Below are 8,271 nucleotides of genomic sequence, written 5' to 3'. Positions count from 1 at the left end.
AATCTGGGCCATCCTCAAAACCTATTTCTCTTCCCAAACGAAAGTGCGAATCAAGCAGCTTCGCATTCAACTTCGCAACACCAAGAAGCAAGGGTCAATCAGCGAGTATTTGGTCCAGATCAAGCAGATCGTAGAAACCCTTGGCGCAATCAGCTCTCCCTTAACAGATAAAGAACACATTTATGCAATTTTTTATGGTCTCCCTGAAGAATATGATGGGCTCATCACCTCGTGTCTCATGCGATCTGAACCCTTCACTGTTCCTCAAATTGAAGCCTCCCTCATGCATCAAGAAAAAAGATTGGAGCATCATAAACAAAGGGGCACAACCCCCATTCAAGCACACACTGTGCATAGTCAGACCCAATCAAGAAGAGGGCTTTCCAACCCTTCTCGCGGCCATGGTCCAGGTAGATCAGGAACTCGTGGTAGAGGGAGCGGTGGCAGATCCACTTCCATCTCTTCCACTCAAGGTTGTGGTCCAAAGCTTCAATGCCAACTCTGTGGCCGTGTTGGTCACTCTGCATTCCACTGCTGGTACCGCTTTGATGAAAATCTCATCGAACCAACACCCCATGCGACCCACAGCCCAAATGACAACTCCACCAACCACTCTGCTCAGGCTATGCTTGCCACTGCTTCCAATCAAGCTGATGATTCTTGGTATCCTGACACTAGTGCCACTCATCATCTAACACATGATCTTGGTAATCTCATGATAAAGAATGAATACAATGGAGGTGAGCGTGTGCACGTGGGAGATGATACTACTCTAACTATTTCTCATACTAGACACTAATCTTTTTCTTCAAAAAATCCTCATATTCACTTCACACTACAGAATCTCTTATATGTTCCTAATATAACCAAAAATCTTATTAGTGTTTCCCAATTTGCTAAGGATAATGGTGTTTTCTTTGAATTTCATTCTAATAAGTGTGTGGTTAAATGTCAGGAAACCCAGCAGGTTCTTCTTCAAGGTCATCTCAAGGATAAACTCTATGTTTTTGAAGACCTGAAGCTCATTCTACCAAGATTAAAATCTTCTATGTTTGTCCATAATTCTATTGTTCTTGCAAATGATTTTGATACCTAGCATAGAAGGCTAGGTCATTGTTCAGATAAAATTGTCAAACATGTTATGAACATTTGTCGTATTCTTTGTTCTGAGAAAAATAAATCAGTGTGTCAGGCATGTTGTCTTGGCAAGTTGCACAAATTTCCATTTTTAATTTCTGATTCTGTTTATCACTATCCTTTTGATCTGATTTATACTGATGTATGGGGTCCCTCCCCTACACCTTCAAAAGAAGGCTATAGATACTATATTCTGTTTATGGATGCTCACAGTAAATTCACTTGGCTGTATTTTCTACATAACAGGTCCCAAGTTCCATCAATTTTCATCCAATTCAAAACAATGGTAGAATTACAATTCAATAAAAAGATCAAAGCTCTGCAAACTGATGGTGGCAAGGAGTACCTAGTGCTGACTAAGTACCTTGCAGATCATGGCATCAGACATCGCATATCTTGTCCCCATACACATGAGCAGAATGGTGCTCCTGAAAGAAAGCATTGCCACTTGACTGAAACCGGTCTCACTTTGCTAGCAGCCTCTTGTCTTCCTTCCAAGTTCTGGGCAGAAGCATTCAGCATTGCCACTTTCATCATAAATCACATTCCCTCTCCAGTAATCCACTATAAGTCTCCCTTTGAGGTTCTTTTTCACAAAACACCTGACTACTCCATTTTTAAACCATTTGGGTGCCTTTGCTATCCTTATCTACGACCCTACACCAAAACCAAACTTGAGTTTCAATCCACCTCGTGCATATTCCTTGGCTACAACACCAAATACAAAGGCTACAAATGTATCACTAACTCTGGAAGGGAGTATACTGTTAGACACATTATATTTGATGAAACACAATACCCTATGATAGCAAATCCATCCTTCTTTACTCCAAACACCATTGTTTCCCCCACTCAGCCTACTCTCCCTCCTTCTATAGCAACCATCAATCCTATCAATCCTCCTGCTCCAACACCAGCTGTACCCATCACTCCCATACCAGATCCCATTCCCCCCACATCTATCACACCTGTCACTGAGCACTCTACTCCTCCTAACCCTGCAACCAATACCCATCCTATGACTACTAGAGCTAAATCTGGCATCTTCAAACCCAAAGCCTTACTGACAGAGATGACTCCAAGGTGTACCAAGGATGCACTGCAAAATCCTCAATGGTTAGCTGCAATGAAGGCAGAATATATGGCACTTATGCAGAATAACACATGGGATTTAGTCCTTTTGCCCCCTCATAGAAAGGCTATTGGCTCTAAATGGATCTATCGTTTGAAATACAATGTTGATGGCTCTATAGCCAGACACAAAGCTCGAATGGTGGCTCAAGGGTTCTCTCAAAGACCAGGCCTTGATTACAATGAGATATTCAGTCCTGTTATTAAACCAGCCATTATTCGCACAGTCTTGAGCATTGCAGTCACCAGAAAATGGGATATCTGACAAGTGGACATCAACAATGCTTTTCTAAATGGGACCATTCAAGAGGAAGTCTATATGCAGCAACCAGAAGGTTTCACTTCTACCAATTCCCATCTTGTTTGTAAGCCGAAGAAGTCTATCTATGGGCTCAAGCAGGCACCAAGAGCCTAGTTTTCCAAGCTTGCATCTAGTCTGATTTCTTTTGGGTTTAAGCCAACTAGGTGTGATACATCTCTGTTTGTGCATGCTACACCAAAATTTATCACCTACATTCTGGTTTATGTTGATCATATCATTATAACAGGAAGCTACACCTCTGCAGTCCAATCTGTGATTTCTAAACTTCACTCTTTCTATCCTCTCAAAGACCTAGGCACCTTACATTTCTTTCTAGGCATCGAAGCCAACTACACCACTACTGGGGCTCTTCTCCTATCTCAATCCAAATATATCACTGATCTTTTAGCCAAAGTCAATATGCATAATGCCAAACCCATAAAGACTCATCTGGCCCCTGGTTCAAAACTGCATATGGATGGTACAGATGCCTTTTTTGACCGAACTCTCTACATATCTGTAGTTGGAGCCCTACAATATGCCACCATCACTCGTCCAGATATAGCTTATGCAGTAAATAAGCTTTGTCAGTTTATGCACAACCCTCTTGAAAGTTATTGGAAGGTCACAAAACGTGTACTCAGATATCTCAATGGCACAGTTGATCATGGTTTAGCTTTTTATCCTTCCCAGCATCTCTTCATCACTGGCTATAGTGATTCAGATTGGGCTTGTGACTCATTTGACATGCAGTCCACCTCAAGCTTCTGTGTTTATTTAGGAAACAATCTTGTGTCATGGCTTGCAAAGAAGCAACAGTTAGTCTCTAGGTTCAGCACTGAGGCAGAATTCAGAAGTTTAGCAGCTCTAGTTCCTGAAATTAAATGGCTTCAGTCTCTCCTTACAGAATTGCATATTGTTCAAACAAAGCCTCCTTTGCTGTGGTGTGATAATCAAGGTGCAGTGATGATAACAGCTAATCCAGTTCTGCACTCCAAATCCAAACACTTTGAATTAGATCTTTGGTTTGTTCGTGAAAAGGCTACCAATGGTGAAATAATTGTCAAGCACATCCCCTCCCAGTTTCAAGTAGCCGATCTGCTCACCAAGGCTCCTTCAAGCCATACCTTTTTAAGCCTTTGACCCAAACTGAATGTTCATCAACTACCCACACTCAGTTTGTGGGGGGATGTAAAGGATAGAGGAAAATAACCTCCTATAGACTGTTGTAACAAATAACAAACTTCATCCTTATAATTAGAGTAGTTAAGTTTAGGTCTATATAAAGCTATCCTCTCTTGTCTGTAAAGTGTATTCCTGTGTATACAAGAATTCAAGATATATCAAAGCAAATGCATATTTACAAATCTCCTTACAAGTATGAACTATAAGTTGTTGGCACAAGCGGTTCAACTTTTGGGTCCTTTAATAAGGTCTAGGGTTTGATCCATGACTTAAGTACGAAATGACAACTAAAAGTACTGCTTTATCTAAAAAATAGACCAATCCAGCGGGAGGAGTTTTACACTTTTTGGTTATTCCAAAAAAATTGAAGTATGACTATTAATGTAATTCTTATAAAAGTTAACAAACTTTTATATATAATAAATTTTGATTGATGAGATAATGTAAAAAAAAATTAAAACTTTTATACAATTAGTGACTAGGTTTTTTTTCCAAAGAAAAAAAGTGTTCAAAATTGAGAGGTTTTTGGTTTATTTCTTTACTATTAGAATTTTTTTCTTGTGTTTTGTTTTTTGGTGAAACTCATTAGTGGCATATTAAGCATAAAGTAATTTACCACTATTTATTGTAGTGGGATAAGCTTCCGTTCACACAATTCAACCAATAATGGAGAACCCAATCTTAAAAATGAAGGAAATTTTTAGGGTGATGCTAGGTGCACCAACTTTATTGCTTGTGCACCCAGCATTTTTTGTTAATTCCAAAATTATCCTATGGTTGATCCGTATGGTTTGTACGGATGAACTTGATCCGTAAGTATAATTTAAACATACGGATCAACTTGATTCGTATGAAATCCGTATAAGTCATATGGATCAACTTACAGATCAAGTTGATCCATATGACTCATACAGATCATGTTGATCCGTATGACTCGTACGGATCAACTTGAGTGAAGGGTATTTTTGCCCATTCACTTAAAATGCTGGGTGCACCTAGCATCACCCAAATTTTTATATGCTAATACTGTACATTGTTCAGAGAATTTGATTCACATATTAGACTAATAGTTGATACTGATAGTGTCTATATAAACTCAGTGTACATTGGTTTATCCTAAGTCCGATTAGGATGTTAATCAAAAACATTAATCGTCCCATATGTAAGTGGCAAGTTTTCAACCTACCTCAAAAACTTCCAATTCTCCATCTATAAACAATTGCTTGCAAAACATCTTTCAAAGCCAACCCATACATGAAGATTTAAAGCCATTTAATGATAAGTTGCAAAATATTAATCAAGTTGATGTGCCACAATAGTCAACTAATCAATATGGTGACTTTGAGGACTGGATTAATCGACCTAATGAATCTATCTTGCAAAATATTCCTGTTCAATCTCAGATTGCTATAATGTGAATTTCTTAATGGCCAACTTTGAGCAAAGTTTTGAGCATTATCTATGTTATATAATATTTCTTCTAATTCATTGTTCAAAGTTGGACTTTAAGTCCTTGCCGTAAGATCATTAAAATTTATATTGCAATTATGAAGAATTACTGAAAGTTTGATGGTTTTTTCATGACATATATATTTATGTGTTTGAAAATAAAAATATTTAAAGTAAAAAAAAAATACAAAAAAGGAAGGATTACAATTTGAAATTTGAAATGTTTTCTTTTCATCACCAATCTTTCCTTTCTTTTTCTGTGGAACCTGTAAGTTAAACTTTTAAGCCTTTTTTATTTTAAAAAAGTGTAATTATATATTATGTATAACGTGACGAAACTTTTTAGAACAAATAGTGACGAGGATGGTGGTTAACAAGTATAAAGACAATGCTATGATAATAGTTAAAAAAATGAAAAATAAAAATTATTAAAAAAATATAATTGTCTTAAATTTGTTGGTTTACATAAAAAATATCTATTTATTAATTTTGGGTATTTATTAAAAAAAATGTTGTGCTTTTCTCATACAATTTTTGTTGGTTTGAAATGAGAAAAAAAAAATATTATCATGTATGCAGGAAAAAGAGAAAACCCGCTAAATGGAGATGAATGTGTTTTGCTTATGGAGTCACTGCAAACTGTTCAATTGGTTCATCAGATTATGACTTATGTGATAGACAGTTACTCCTAATCTGCACAATGAAATACCATACTAGCAATGATCTTGTATGAAGCAAAATAATGAACTTGGTTGGTTAAAAGTGCTTTTGAACCTCCCCAAACATATTGTATCACAAACAAGATGGTGTATCACAAAGTGGTGCATAACACATCTTAATAGCAGCTGATAACAACTTGCCACAACTAGTGCACAAAATGAAATTGTGGGTCAACAGAGTCCAGCATTTCTTTGTGTACCCAACACTGGACACAAACTAACTGAAGACTCCTTCAGATAAACACAAGCAATGTTATTAACAGCATGCTAGGAAACGATTCTACAAGCAAATATTTATACATGAGATGCTAAAGTGGAAAGATATAACATCTACACAACTCATGTCTTGCTATTTTTAATTATGTTTTTTGGTCAACGTGATGTTTTCCATGGAAAATAAGATTGTACTACAAGAGAAGATGAAGGAGTTAAGGAGAGCATAACAAGGTATCAACCAGGAAAAGAAAATGTTGCCAAAACCAAAGCAGACCCAAAATTAGCAACTGCCAATAGAATCATCCAACAAATTAAGCAAGCTAAAGAGGTAACCTTAAGAGGATTTTATCAAAACATTGATGATCATATATGGAAAAATGTAAATTCAATCTTTGAACAATGAATTCAAAAGAAATATTATATACAAAACAGACAATACTCTGAAACTACACATATGATACCCAAATTTACACTTTCTGCTAGCAACATAAATCCTACATTTGCAGCCGAAATCACTTTCAAGCACATAAATGCCTTAAAGTTACACATTAAACTAAATATTAAGAGCATCAAAATAAAAGTTGACTCAAAGTTAGCCATTCAGAAATTCAGATTATAGCAATCTGTTTGAAATCTATCCAAATATCCTCCACCTTGTTGCTCATTCTGAGATTCATCGTTGACTAGTCCAACAAACAAGATCAGAGCAATCATCAATAGGTCCATCAAACCAGTCCAGAAAGTCACCAAATGGATTAGTTGTATCTAGTGGCACATAATCTCTATTACTAAAACCTACCATCTCATTCTCAACATTAAGTGTCTTTAAAGCTGCTCCTCCTTGTTGCTCATTCTGAGATTGAACTTCAATATTTTGCAACAAGATAAATTCATTGGGTTGACTGGTCCAACCCAAATGATCATACCAATCAATAGGTCCATCAAACCAGTCCAGCAAGTCACCAAGTTGATTAGGGTTATCTAGTGGCACATCAACTCTATTACTAAAACCTACCATCTCATTCTCAACATTAAGTGTCTTTAAAGCTTCTTCATGTATGGGTTGGCTTTGAGAGATGTTTTGCAAGCAGTTAGCACTTTCCTGAACCACATCTGGAATGTAACTAAAGGGAGCATCAACTTATTGAATGTACAGTCCATGATTACAAGCTTCATAAAGTTGATTTATTGAGTTTGTAACATCCACACTCCCATTATTATTAAGTGGCTCCATAGGAGTAGAATGGGAGAAGGAAGCATTTCCCCAAGCCATGTTTTGCATGAAGTTGCCTTCACTTTGATGCATGTTTTTCAAAGTATGATCACAAGCCCTAATCTTGGCATCCACCAGAGCAATGAAAGCCCTCAATTGCTCCTCTTCCATGTTTCTGAAACTTGGATTCCAAGTTGGATACTTGATGTTGGTGATCTCTTTGTGAACTTTGGAAATCTTAGCTTCAACAATGCTCTTCCTATCCTCAACAAAGTCTTGAATACTAAGAGGTCTCTCATTCTTCTGAGACTCATACTTTTGAAGGATTGAGTGTGCCAACGCAGGGTCTTTGGGACAAGTCACTGGTTCAACATCACATTGCCATCATCATACACAATCAAGCAGGCTTCAACTCCACACAAGGTGGAAAATTCAGAGCTTTTTTGACAAGTACTTTCCTTCTCTGCATGAAAGTTTTCTTGCGAGATCTCTCATTTGAGATATGTTTCAAGGTGATTCTTGCACGACCCATTTTCAGTAAAACAACAACATGCATACAAAGATTGTTAATTAGACATATTATTATACTAAGAACTTGGACTATAGTATTTAACTAAATAAACACCACAAGAATTAATAATAATAGTAATAATTTTTAAATTACCTTGGCAGAAAGAAGGAGAAAGAGAGAAGATGAGAAGGTGAAAAGGAGATCGATCAAAGCCTAAGAAGCATGAAAGAAAGTGATCGAGGAAAGAAGCTGTGGTTGTTTCTTGATGTTACCGTTGGAAACTGAGTGATATAACTTAACACCCAAGACTACCTATTCTCCAAAAATTCAAATCTTAATCATATAATTGATTGATAACAACATATAAAAAAATTTGGTCTCTGTAAAATTTCAAGGTAAATTTATCATT

The 8,271-nt window shown here is 36.7% G+C and overlaps 1 pseudogene; it reads right to left on the bottom strand.

Annotated features, from left to right (window-relative positions):
- Window positions 1-6,620: 6,620 nt before the first annotated feature.
- On the bottom strand, window positions 6,621-7,932 carry LOC121174167 (agamous-like MADS-box protein AGL103; annotated as a pseudogene).
- Window positions 7,933-8,271: the final 339 nt, after the last annotated feature.

This window comes from Glycine max, chromosome 19 (assembly GCF_000004515.6).
Source record: "Glycine max cultivar Williams 82 chromosome 19, Glycine_max_v4.0, whole genome shotgun sequence".
In the NCBI taxonomy this organism is placed as follows: domain Eukaryota; kingdom Viridiplantae; phylum Streptophyta; class Magnoliopsida; order Fabales; family Fabaceae; genus Glycine; species Glycine max.
The sequence above is the reverse complement of the archived record's forward strand: the minus strand, read 5'-3'. Positions and strand labels throughout refer to the sequence as shown.